General features: G+C 35.6%; 1 pseudogene; it reads right to left on the reverse strand.

Annotated features, from left to right (window-relative positions):
• Positions 1 to 7893: 7893 nt before the first annotated feature.
• On the reverse strand, positions 7894 to 13446 carry LOC138824485 (F-box-like/WD repeat-containing protein TBL1XR1 pseudogene; annotated as a pseudogene).
• Between the last annotated feature and the right edge of the window lie 595 nt (positions 13447 to 14041).

The following is a 14041-nucleotide window of genomic DNA, read 5'->3' on the forward strand; positions in this document are numbered from 1 at the left end:
CATTTTCTATTCTAAAGAAGAATCAATTTGTGGAGTCTTCAGTAACATCAGTAAAACTGTATGTTCAACCTTTACTTGGTGGTACTTGTCCTACGTTTATAATGAATAGCCTAATAAGATAACCAAACATATCTAACAATATTTCAATAAAATTCCAAACTGATGTAGATACATGAGTCACTCATTGGAACTGTAGGGCAAATTAGGCTTGTCTGTGCTATAGTTCAATCCATAATCTCCTGGTTAAACAGTCTTCAAAAATATTCACAGAATATATCTAAGTAAAGGTCATGACAGTTACATCTGTATAATACTTCTAAGGTCAGGATAAAAGCATTTGTTCCCAACATTTAAAATCAACAGGATCTGTTGAATTCATGGATCTAGAATTTGATGGCTTCACATTCATATCTCAAAATTTCATCAATATGACTTACATCTCTACCAGTTCACCAAAACACTGTTTTTATTGAACTTGTCTATCGGGCTAGGAAGTTGGCTCACTGGTAGATTGCTTGCCTTGCATGCCTGAGGCCCTGGGTTCGATTCCTCAGCCCCACATAAGCAAAAAAAAAAAAAAAAAACGGAAGTGGTGCTGGGACTCAAGTGGTAGAGCACTAGCCTTGAGCTGAATTGCTGAGGAACAGTGCCCAGGCCCAGAGTTCAGGTCCCATGACCGGAACTCCTCCCCCCCCACAAATAAATAAATAAATAAATAAATAAATAAATAAATAAAAACTAGTCTATGTCCTTTTAGTTTTCAAATCCAAATAGCATATTTCCTTCAATGTCTCTGTAACAGTTTTGACCTTTCCTTCCTGCAAATTCTTTCCTTTCTTCACTTCTGTAAATCTGTTTTTTATTACTTTCTTGTCTCCTTATCTCTTTCTTCCAATATTGTCCACATTGGTACTCACATTGCTACACTTATGTCATAACTTTTCTTTTCCTCTTCCCTTTAAAAATGCCCCCAATTTTATCATTCTTTTTCATATTCATAGTCATGGATATTTTGATGATATCTAGACAGACTTATCTTTGTATCTGTTTAATATAAACTTTAGAACTATCAGAGAGTTTCTTCCCATACTCCATCATTTTCACCTGTAATCCTTATCCCCAAGAATATCACTAACACATTTGCCTGGCCATAGATGTAGAACCCTTTAGATTTCTTCTTACCCTTCTACTCCACCCATTATATAAGATGAACGTTCAAGATTTTCTCAGTTTCTGTTACTAATTTGATTTCTTTTTTCTTTTCTTTTCTTTTTTCTTTTTTTGTTGTTGTTCGTGGGGCTGGAACTCTGGGCCTGTGTGCTGTCCCTATGCACTTCAGCTCAAGGTGAGCACTCTTCCTCTTGAGCTACAGCATCATTTTCGAGTTTTCTAGTGGTTTTCATTGGAGATCAGAGTCTCATGGACATTTCTGCCCGGGCTGGCTTTGAACCGTGATCCTCAGATCTCAGCCTCCTGAGTAGATAGGATTACAGACATGAGCCTCTGGGGCCCAGCACTAATATCATTTCTATGTACTCCTTTCTATGCCACTGACACAAGTCTATTTCATGTACTCATCACTGGTCACCTAGTCTTAAAGAACTATTTGCAAAGTATGTTTTTTCCCCATAGTCTTTTCATATTAGTAATCTCCATCAACAAATTACTGCTTCTTGTAAGTATGCAGAGGGAAGAGCTCAGACACAAATTCTAGTATCATTATTTACTCACTACATTGACTGGAGGCCTTACATTTCTCATTTGTAAATGGATGTAATCTACCAGAAATATTGAAGAATACATTTGCTTACTCCTAGAGCAAGAAAAAAGAAAAGTGAAGAGTCCTTACATTTTCCACCTTAGCTTACAAATAAGGAAAGAGTCAAATTCAGTTTGTTGGTATAAAGTCACAAATTGTTTCATGCAGAAATAAAAATAAATTTTAACTCCTGGCTCTAAGGGCTGTGTCTTTTTAAGGCAACTACAGATATGTAAGTGTATTATGTAAATTGGGTCATGTGTCTACAGTTGCATTGAAGAACATACTCAACATATCACTGGAAAACATTCATTATTGAATAGTATCTATATGAGAATGTTACTTGAAATAATCACACTAGCTTGAAAACTAATCTTAGTCCATCAAAATTTTCTTATTGCTGTATGTGTTGCCAAGTGTTCTTCATAAATTTATACATAGATTTTCTTCAGTGAACTGGATAGGAACTAAAACTGAACAAGGATTTCTGCCTAATGAGTGAAGCATGCTTGACGTATGTGTTGTTAACTTCTAAGGATATATAACTAAGCCACTGGCTATGTGGGTGGTGAAAGGCTTTCTCCTAAGTTCCCAAGGCTAGAACAAACAAGATCATTTGATAACAAAGCACTCAGCTTATTATATTTTATCTAAGTGGGATAATAAACATGTGGAAATAAACGATTTTATTTATAAGCAAACAATACCACCAAGAAATGTGAATATACATTAGAGAGACTGCAAGAATAACATTAGGGATTTACTGTCTCACCTGATTATGTGATTGTATTTCTTGATATTTAAACTCTCCTCTTGTTATTCTTATTGTATGTAATCCAACTCTGTTTATTGTTATGTATTCAATGTGGGAAATCTAGCTTCAAAGATGTCTAAAAATTTTTCTTTTTCAATCATAACATTGTCATTATCAGGGTCACTGTGGTCACCATCATCTTCAACAAAATTACTATTAACATGATAAGTGCTAATTATTGAAAGCCTGGTATGTGTCTATGATTTTGTATTATTTGTATTTTGATTAATAATTTTAATATTACCACTGTGCATGCATCCATGTTAAAATTTTGAATAAATTAAGAAACAAAAAAACTAAGCCATGTCAGGTAGCTTGACTATGTGATTATAACAAATTATTGAACAGATTTTTGAAGCATTGCACATTCCTAACCAGTATGAACTAACTTCCTCTCTCCCTGTCATTACACACAAATAGTTAATGGTTTGAACAGAATTTTTTCAAGTAATATACTATAAATATTACTACAAGATCATGTGTATATCTAAAATTACCTTGAAAATAATATATTCTACTTTCTATTGATATATTAGTCATTTTAATCTAGGAAAATTTTGGAAAAATAGACTACATATCTTTGAAATTAAAAGGGTAAAAAATAGTAGCATAAAAGTTTTTAAGGGAGTCTATATATTCAGAAATATATATGTGTGTGTGTGTAAATGTTATGGGTAGAAATTCATACATTTTTAGAGGGATTTTGTCATCTCATATATATATATATATATATATATATATATATATATATATATATATATATATATATATATATATGGAATTGTGTAACAAACATCTTAAAACATAATTAAAATTAAAAAAAATCATCAAACCAAGTGCCAGTAACTCAAACCTATAATTCTAGCTCCTCTGGCTGCTGAGATCTAACAACTGTTTTCACATCTAGCCCCAACAGAAAAGTTCATGTTAGATTCTTATCTCCAATTTACCACTCCAAAACAGCAATTAGCCCTTTGCTTCAAGTAGTACAGTGCTGGCCTTGAGCACAAAAAGGCTTAGGGACAATGTCCAGGCCATGCAAACAACAACAACAACATGCATCACATTAATTTCACAAAACATGGATGCTCATGAAGAACCAGCTTATGACATGGAAACCTTACAGAGAAGGTTATACTTGAAACACCCTAGACTTCAGGATAATAAAGCTCTGAATTTATAGTCTTTAAATGTATGTCCTATCTTGGCTATTATGATTTAAGTAAAATAGCAGAAGAATAAAAAAACAGAAAAGATGACAATATCATAAAAATGTAGCTGTCTATTTTGGCAGCTATATTGCAGAATTTCTTGACTATCTTTTAAATCAGCTGGGAAAAAGTCATTAACTGTATCCAAATGAATAAATTGTCCATATCAAAATAAAAAAGTACTATCAATAATCACAGCTGACTTTCACATTTATTTTCAGTGCAATTGGCCATGCATCCCTAAAGGAAAATGCAGCTTAAAAATACTCAAAACATTTGTGTATATTCCTGGGAGCATGTTTAAAAATTATTGCACAGATTTTTTTATTTTTATTTATTTTTTTAAACAACAAGAGAAGTCAAACACAGATGTGGATCTCTAGCAATAAAAGCAGGATATCAAGTGCCAGATACTCAGCATATTAGGTTTCCTACATAAGTCACAGGGCTGTTAAGTTCTAAATAACTCTAACGTGATCCAAAACCCTAAAAACAACTGGCACAAAACCATCGTGAATGACTATCTCCCTGGATGTAAATTTTTAAAAACATTACAGTATCATAGTATAGTGAAATTATTCTTTTCACCAATAGCAAATGCTACCCTACCTTAGTAAACTAAGACTTGCTTCAATCAATGCTATTTTGTAAAATAACAAAACAACAGATGCTGAAAATAAAGAGTTGCATTACTTGGGTTAAATCAATTTATAGTTCAACTTAGAACATAGGTTAAACTTTTACTAGTAAAGCCCTCAAAATAATTAGTAACAGAAGTAGTGTTATAAATTTGCTAAGCTTGATCCTTAATTAAAAATTTTTAAGATAAAAATTTGACAACTACTTTCTTTAAAATTGATAGTCCTGGATTCATATGCAGATCATGACAAACCTTCTTAAATCATACACATAGGCATGGATCATGCTAACATTTATCTATTTCTTTACTTTTAGCTGCATGAGCACAAGAGGAAATTTGATTTTATACCTATATTTTTTAAGAAAATACTTGATATAAACAGAGTAAGGGACAGGATATAGTAGTGATTTCTGGGGAAAAAAATAGCGTAAATCTATCTATATATAGACATATATATGTAGTCACGAGTACCAAAAATGCAGAGTCAAAGCATCAGTGAGGTTAGTGCAATCACTTTTTTTTTCTTTTTCAAATTCTGAATTACTGCTATTTAAAAACACCTTGAAGCAAGTCTTTTGTCTTAAACATTGTTTTGAAACTAAGGTAGCAAACATTTTTCCATGTAATGGCAGTTGTTATATGCCATTATCTTGCTTTGTATAAAAGAAAATAACATGAGAGATTTTTAATACTGGAGTTTGGTTACATTACATATTTAAGCTTCTATACAGAATGATGGACACTTTGAGAAGCTATTCCTCATCCAGAAATATTTTACTCTCTTAAAAATCAAAGCAAAACAATTTTTTAAAAGCCCCAAACTACTTTGCTCCTTTTTGCAATAGTGCAAATTTTATCCATAATTTACTTATGGTTACAAAACATCAGAAGATTTTTTTGTATCTTCAATGGTCCTTAAAGAAAAGCAAAACATTTGTGCCCCTCTAGATTTTAATTGGCAGAAATATGTCCCCCAAAATAACCTATTGTATTTAAGCCACATCACTAAAATAAAATATAGTGAGACAGAGAGAGAGAAAGAGAAAGAGAAACAGAAACAGAGCATAATATCCTTCTTAATGGATGTCTCATCTAGATTGACATGACCAAAGTCCTATGCTTTCATTTAATGTCCAATGCCACTCTCCACAATATGCACCAGTTGAACATATGCTCTGGGAGCCAAAAATGGACCAAAAATCTACCTCTTCTAAAGAACGCTTTAAATTATTTTTAAGAAAATTTTTATTGTTTAAAAGGTGAAAAAAAATATAAACAAGAAACTGATTCACTCCCATACTTCATGAATCCATAAACAAACCAAAAACAAAATTTGGCATAAGAACAGACCTCAGGACCAATGGAATAGAATTGAAAACCCAGAAATGAACCTACAGACCTATAGCCATCTAATCTTTAATAAGGGAGCGAAAACAATAGAATGGAAGAAAGAGAGCCTCTTCAGTAAATGGTGCTGGCAAATTGGTTAACTATTTGTAGAAAACTAAACCTCGATCCTTATATATCACCTTGCACCAGAATCAACAGCAAATGGATCAAAGACCTCGAAGTCAAAGCAGACACTGTGAAAACAATACAGGATGGAATAGGAGAAACCCTAGGTCTCCTTGGTGCAGGCTGAAATTTTCTTAATAGAGACCCGGAAACAACAAATCAAAGAAAGGTTGGATAAATGGGATTGCATGAAGTTGCTGAGCTTCTGCATGGCAAAGGACATATATAGCAAGATCAATAGAAAGCCCACGGATTGGGAGAAGATCTTCACTAGCCATAGAACAGACAAGGGTCTCATATCTAAAATATACTTGGAACTCAAATAATTAAATCCCCCAACAACAAATCCTCAAAGAACCAATTGCCCAATAAATAAGTGGGCTAAAGTCTTAAAGAGAAACCTCTCTGAAGAAGAAAGAAGGATGGCCAATAGACACATGAAGAATTGCTTAACCTCCCTAGCCATAAAAGAAATGCAAATCCAAACAACATTGAGATACAACCTCACACCAGTTAGAATGGCAAAAATCAAGAACTCTAACAACAACAGATGCTGGAAGGGATGTGGACAGAAGGGAACCTTACTTCATTTTTGGTGGGATTGTAAACTTGTTCAACCACTTTGGCAAGCAGTATGGAGGTTCCTCAAAAGACTTCACATAGAGCTCCCCTATGACCCAGCAATCCCACTTTAGGGCATATACCCAAATGTTTACAAACAAGACCACACTAAAGCTACCAGCACAACTATGTTTATTGCAGCATTATTTACCATAGCTAAGATATGGAACCAACCCAGATGCCCCTCAGTAGATGAATGGATCAATAAAATGTGGTATATATACACAATGGAATTCTATGCCTCCATCAGAAAGAATGACATTGCCCCATTTGTTAGGAAATGGAAAAACTTGGAAAAAATTATAGTAAGTGAAGTAAGCCAGGCCCAAAGAAATAGGTCCCATGGTTTCCCTTATTTGCAAGATCTAGCATATGTATGAGTCAAGTGGAAAAGGTCAGATTAGGTGATGTTAGGAAAATGAACCCTTAGATATGTAATTTAATGTTTTTTTTTCTTTCATGCATTTGTTTCTAAAGCATTTATAAGATTATCTCTGTGTTGCTTTGTATGTCCCTCCCCCACAGTATAACCCCTGGTTTCACTATATCTGATGTCAGTATAACTTGTGGAGGAGGTGGGGAAAAACAAGTCTTTTAAGGATACAGGTGGACCTGTTGCAACAATGAGAAGTACAAGTTGTCATGTTGAAAACGAGCTTTACAATGTTGGTGCGGACGGGGGGAGGGGAGGAGGATTGGGTGGGGAGGCGGGGACCATCTGGGAAAGGATGTGAAGGGTAAACAAAGGAGGAGGCTGCAATGCTTGATAAGAAATATATGCATTATCCTGCCCATGTAATTGTAACCCCTCTGTACAGTATATTCATAAAAAATTAAATTAAATTTAAAAAAAATTAAAAGCAAGAACAAACTACTGCTGCAAGTTTTGTTACATCCATTTTCTCTGTACATACAAACTGCTCACTAATGAAGGGAAAAAAGAATACAATCAATGGTGTCTGCTGATTGATTCAAAGAGGAGAAACAAGGCTGTCATTAGTATCCAAACTCTGGTACCTATATGGTCTGCTTTTATAGCGTATATTTATTTCTCTCTTCTGTTTTTTTTTTATCCCAACTTCTAAATGCTATTTTAGGGGCACAGCAGATTAGATTCCAGCACTTGGTGAAAATAATTCACAAGCTGTGACAAAACTCTGTCATCTTCAGAGTGCAATTTTGTATATATACATTGCATGGTTATACTTCTCTTAGATTTGTCTGTAGTGGAATGGCCATGGTTTAGGTGGGACTGTAGCAGTATATGGGCCACGGACAGTCATTTTGGCTATGTACACATTCATAGTCAGTCCATGGCTTCCAACTAGTAGCGCTATTTCTGAAGGTCTAATACACAAACTGAACCAGCTGATGCACTGGCTCAAAATTTGTCTACTGCTGCATTCCAGCAAACTTCAAAAATTCCACCTGTTCCCCTATAGCTGTGAACTAGAGCAACTGTCTGTGTTCCAGATGTGCACACATTTGTCAAAAGAACCACTTGCCAGATGCCTGCCATCGGGACTGAAAGCAACACTGTACACAGGTTCTTGGTGTTTTGTCAAAGTATGGATGCAAATCCCTAGTTCTACGTCCAATAACATAACAGTAGAATCAAAGGACGCACTTGCTAACATAAGGTTGGCATTTGGATTATTTGTCCCTGGTCCTGTTGGACCATTTGATAGTATAAATTTCTTTATTATGTGCTTGCAAATCATGTACACAATTATTTTGTTTCATGCTCCATATCTTCAAAGTTATGTCATCAGAACAGGAGGCCAGAAGATTGACAGTGGGGTTCCACTTGATAGCATTTACTTTATTTGTATGTCCCTGGAATGTTTTAATAGATATCTGTTGTCCTAATTTGCAGACATGAATGGACATATCTGTACTACATGAAGCAAAGGTGTTGTTGATCTGCCAGCAACATCCAATGCTGGTGCCCAATGAAAAGGAAACTGATGCTTCGCTTCACAATTATTTGGGTTTTCAATTCTATTCCATTGGTCCTGAGGTCTGTTCTTATACCAGGACCAAGCTGCTTTGATTGCAGTGGATTTAGTAGTAGAGTTTGAAATTTGATATTGATATTCCTCCAGCACTGTTCTTTCTGTTGAGGATTGTTTTTGCTATTTGGGGTCTTTTATTATTCCATATGAATTTTTGGATTGCCTCTTCTATTTCCTTGAGGAATGATGTTGGAATATTGATAGGTATCGCACTGAATTTGTAAATAGCCTTGGGAAGTATTGCCATTTTCACGACGTTGATCTTTCCAATCTAGGAGCATGGAAGTTTTTTGCCAATTTCTAAGTTCTGTTTTGATTTCCTTTTTCAAGTTTTCAAAATTTTAATCACCGAGGTCCTTCACTTCTTTGGTTAAGTTAATTTCTGGGTATTTTATTTTTTCTGGGGCTATTACAAATGAAGTTGCTTTCCTAATTTTAGACACACTTTTCTCATTGTTGGCATACAGAAAAGCCATTGCTTTTTGAGGGTTAATTTTATACCCTGATATTTTGCCAAAGTTTTGAATCACCTTGAGCTCCCCTATGACCCTCCAAACCTACTTTTGGGCATTTACCCAAATGATCACAAACAAGACCACACTAAAGCTACCAGCACGACTATGTTTATTGCAGCATTATTTATCATAGCTAAGATATGAATCCAAACCAGATGCCCCTCAGTAGATGAATGGATCAAGAAAATATGGTATATATACACAATGGAATTCGATGCTTCCAACAGAAAGAATGACATTGCCCCATTTATTAGTAAATAGAAAGACTTGAAAAAAATTATATTAAGTAAAGTAAGCCAGGTTCAAAAAAAGATAGTTTCCATGGTTTCCCTTATATTCAATAAGTAGTATATGCATGAGTCAAGCAGAAAGGTCAGATAAGTTGATGTTAGGGAAATAAACCCTAAGATATGTATTCAAATGTTTATTTTTTTCCTGTGATTGTTTCTAACACGTTTATAAGATTATTTCTGTGTTGCTTTGTATGTCACTCCTCCACGGTATAACCTCTGCTTTCACTGTATTTGATGTCGGTATAATTTGTGGAGGGGAAGGGAAAAAATAAATCGCTTAAATAAGGATACAGGTGGACCCATTGCAACAAAGAGATGTACAAGTCGTTATGTTGAAAACGACCTTTACAACTTTGGTGGGGGGGGGGTAGGAAGAGAGGAGGTTTGGGTGAGGAGGCAGGGTAAGATGGGAAGGGATGGGAAGAGGAAACAAAGAGGAGGCTATAATGCTTGATAAGAAATGTACTCATTATCTTGCCCATGTATTTGTAACTCCTCTGTACAGTATTTTCACAATTAAAAAAACATTAAGAAAAATAAATAATTAAAAATAAAATTGGATAAAAATCAGCCCAGTTTAGTTTCAGGCTCCCCCCCCCCCGCGCCCCACATCCTTCCTCCAACAGAAGGGATTCAAGACCAATTGGTGAAATGCCTTGCTAACAATCAAGCCCTGGGAAAATGAAGCTCTAAAAAATTACTTCAGTTAAAAGAAATATTGTCTTAAATTTTTGTTTGAAAACTTTGGAAAATGTACATACAACTGATTTTGATTTTGGGGTGCTTAAAGATTTGAGTGTGTTTTGTATGTGTTTGTGAACATGTTCATGATAGAAATTGTTAGCATTTTGTAAAAATTGTGTGAGTTTAAGTTTAAAATTCAAACGGTTATGAGATTTGGACATTACCAAAACATTTTTAAAGCATTTTCACATTGTTTAAAATAGGTTTTTTAAGGATTCTTTAACTTAAAAATTAGAAAATCTGGTATTTTCAAATGCATAAAGCTGTTTATACAGTAATCAATATATCTGGCTTAACAAAAAGGAGAAACTTAGAAGCTAACAGAATACCTATCTTTAGGAGTGAATGGTGAACAGGCAGAAGTGCAGTTTAGCTGGTCATGCATGGTGGAACAGGCCATGGGAGGAGTCCACGCATGGTGAAACAGGACAAGCTGGCAAAAACACAGTTCATCTAATGCTAAAGAGTCAGATTGGGTGCGTGCCCTTTCCACAGGAAGGGCCAAGTGGCCCATCTTTATTCTGTCACTATTTCCTGCAGATAGACACTGGAGACATGATGGTAAAAATGAGTGATGTGAAGATCCGATTAGCATTGCTAAAACTGCCCCTTGGATGTGTTAAAATTAAAAGTAAGAAGGGCTTAAAAAGAGGGTTAAAAAGTTTATTTGTTCAACGTGATTTGCTCTCAATGATATTCTGCCATTGGATATGTTTTTTTTTTAAGGCATAAAGGTGTTAAGGCTAGATTCTTGGTAAAATGATGGTGATTGTAATTTTTGATTAAGAAAATATGTTATTTGAGTTTAAACGATTTCATGTGTATCTGTTTTAAAACAAGCAGCCAAGAGAAAATGAGTAACACACCTAGCCTTTAGAGTTCAAGGGATTTTTCAAAGTGCAGCTAAAAACTAAAGTACAGAATATTAAAACAGATTAATAGGAGGCTCATAAATTAGGAATGGATTTCTGTATATAAAGTTTAAAAGTAAAATTATTCTAAACATTTCCCTCAAAGTACAAAAAGGAAAAATTAGGATTACCAAAATAATTGCTTAATTACTATTTCACTTTGCTCTCATAGGTATTTTTTTTAACAGTTCCCAGCAGGCTCACAAAAAGAAGTGAGGATTCTTGTAAGTTTGTCAGATGTAACTTTGGTTCTTAGTAAGTTTCAGGTAAGGATATGCTTAAAAGCTACTTCAATGTTGATCACCTTCTTGCTTTTAATTGGAGTAAAGTGGCATTTTTGCGACTCATTGATTTGCAATTGGTTTGAATCCAGCCCGGGCAGGAAAACGTCCGTGTGAGACTGTCGCCTCTATTCAGCCAGCAGAAGGCTGAAAGAGTAAGCAGAGCTGCTTTAGGATTTAAAGTGGCAGAATGTGAGCCTTGAGCTGTAGAGCTTATGGACAGCATTCAGGCCCTGAGTTCAAGTCCAGCAACCAACTAAGGGAAATGCCAATGAGGCATTTTTCCCAGTGTGGAGAAGACACTCCTGGGACAAAAGCAATGGAGGAGCATCCAGAGATTGTAAGCCACTGCTTGAATGGCAGAAATAATGTCAGATCATAGAGTCATTTGTATGTGGCCCTTCAAAAATTGGTTAGAATCAGGAGGTCATGGGAAGATAGTTTGTAAGCATGCCTAAAGTCTATGACTACCTTGTAAGGGACAGGAACTAGTCAGTCATCTGTGATAGCACTAAAAATCTAAGGTTGTAAAATGTGGAGGATAGTTTAGATTCCAACATCTGTATGTGCCCAAAACTCTAATTGGCAGTAACTTTTGAGCTGACTCCAGCTACATGAAATTCATCTGCTCAGGAAAAAGTTTGTAAACCTGAGAGTGTGTTTCTATTGATATCTGTCTGAAGGCCTGCATAGGTAACTCAGACATTCTTAGGTTACTAGAGATCACATTACTAAGCCATCCAGAAAGAGCCTTTTGCAAACCAGAAGACTAAATAATCTACTCTGCTGTAGTTAGAAAAAGGTCTGTGAATTTGTCAAAAGTTAAAATGTTGTTCTTAATGACATCTAATCCTGGTAACCTCTTTGTAAAATAGGCTAAGAATATAGGTTCCTGGTTAGGTAGGATCAACACCCCTGAGTCAGCTTGAAGAAGTGACAGAAGATGAATCTTTGCCAATCATCCCCTTTTAAGAACAAGAGATCACAGTCACTTTTTAAAAAATGTGGCAAAATAGACAGAAGGAAAAGACATGGGAAAGAATAGTACAAGCCTGAGCTCTCTATATCTGCCTAGAAAATCCTAGCCTTATTAAAAGAACTATCTCGTTTAAAAAATTGTTATCTTGGTCAATTGTCCTGGGATATTTTCTAAATAGTCTTAAAAACTAGTGGGGTCATAGCCTGCCAAACCTATGCAATGTATCCATAACAGGTCTGTGTAGGAATTTGTAGCCCAGCATGAGGTGTGACAGTCCCTTGGAGCCACTGAGAAACCCTGCTACTGCTGCTGCTGCTGCACACCCTAATGAGTAAAGTTCAATGACAGCTTGACAGTCACCTGGAGGAAATCTATATCATCACCCTGGTAAAAGTAGACTCAACTCCTGCCTGATTCCATCACCTGAAAATGTTTCCTGGTTGAACGCTGCTGATACTAAAATCTTGTGGGACATTCTTTTGGTGATATCCAGTAACCTTTCTATTCCCACAGTGGATATTGGGGTCAAGTATATCACTGGCTTGACTTACATACATAAGGGTCACAGCCTAGTTTGGCTCAGGTATGGTAATAACCTGCTTCCTCCTGGGTGTGTTTTAAAGATAAAAGAGAGATTTTTTTTAAATCAATGGAAGTAGGAGGAGGAATGAGAACCAGCCCTAATCTTAGCCTTAAAATCTAGTAAGCTTTTCATCCCATTGGTGCCTTGAGGCTTTCTGAGATAACTTGGTTCCACAAGTTGAAGGAAATTGGGCAGTTTTAAATTCTAGCCACAAAGGAGCTCAAGGAATTGTAAAGAAGCGGAGTGTAGTAAAGAAAGACTTAGGAAAGGAATTAGGGAAAATTGGTATCCTCTAGATAAGAAAGGATTTAAAAAGTAAGGATTGTCTTAAAATGTTCATAAAGAAGACAAACATTAGAAAGTTTAAGTATGTAGCAAATGGTGTGAATATGTATTAAAATTGGAGCTTACGAGTACAGCTGGTATAAAGGTAAGTTAGGTGTGGTATACGGAGTGAGGATTGCTGGAAGAAAATGTAAGGGCCTTTGTTACTGTTAATTTTGTTACTCACAATCGGACCTTGTAGACTGGTGTTCTTTGTAAAAACAGAATCAGCACAGTCCATCTATTAGTTATGAGATCCCAATACCAAACTTTAAATATAGAAGACTGTGCCAATTAGGAGACCATGATTGGTCCCCGATGTTCTAGAAGAGGAGAGAAAGAAGAGCCAAAGTAACTCCAATTTGAGATTAACCACACCATATTGTGCTAAGCTGCCCTCAGAGTAACCCCAAGATAGAGAAAAAAATACAGGATGTCACCAACCCTGCCCACACTTAAGAAAGAAGAACAGTTGCCCAAGTGTTCCAGGAACAGGATAAACCAATAGTTCAGAAAGAGGGCAGAGCAGTTAGGGTGGATTCAAACCAATCATGTAACTGCTTGTGTGCAAATTCCCTAAACTTGTTTGTTCAGTACTATAAAAGCTGTGCTGATTTTGTGCTCAGGGACTGATGTGTGGAGGAAACAAGCTTGAGCTTGAGCTTGCAAATAAATGTCTCTTTTGCTGTTTGCATTGGTCGTGGTCTCTGGTGGTCTTTCATGGGTCCCAAGTCCATACAACAGGGCTTGATACAAAATGTCTCTTCCCAGGGAATTAAATGATGGCATTTATAACTAAAAGTATTTAGGGTCATTATTAACATCTAACACCTGCT

The sequence above is a fragment of the Dipodomys merriami genome, unplaced genomic scaffold (genome assembly GCF_024711535.1).
Source record: "Dipodomys merriami isolate MVZ:Mamm:240054 unplaced genomic scaffold, mDipMer1.0.p SCAF_1295, whole genome shotgun sequence".
NCBI lineage: Eukaryota > Metazoa > Chordata > Mammalia > Rodentia > Heteromyidae > Dipodomys > Dipodomys merriami.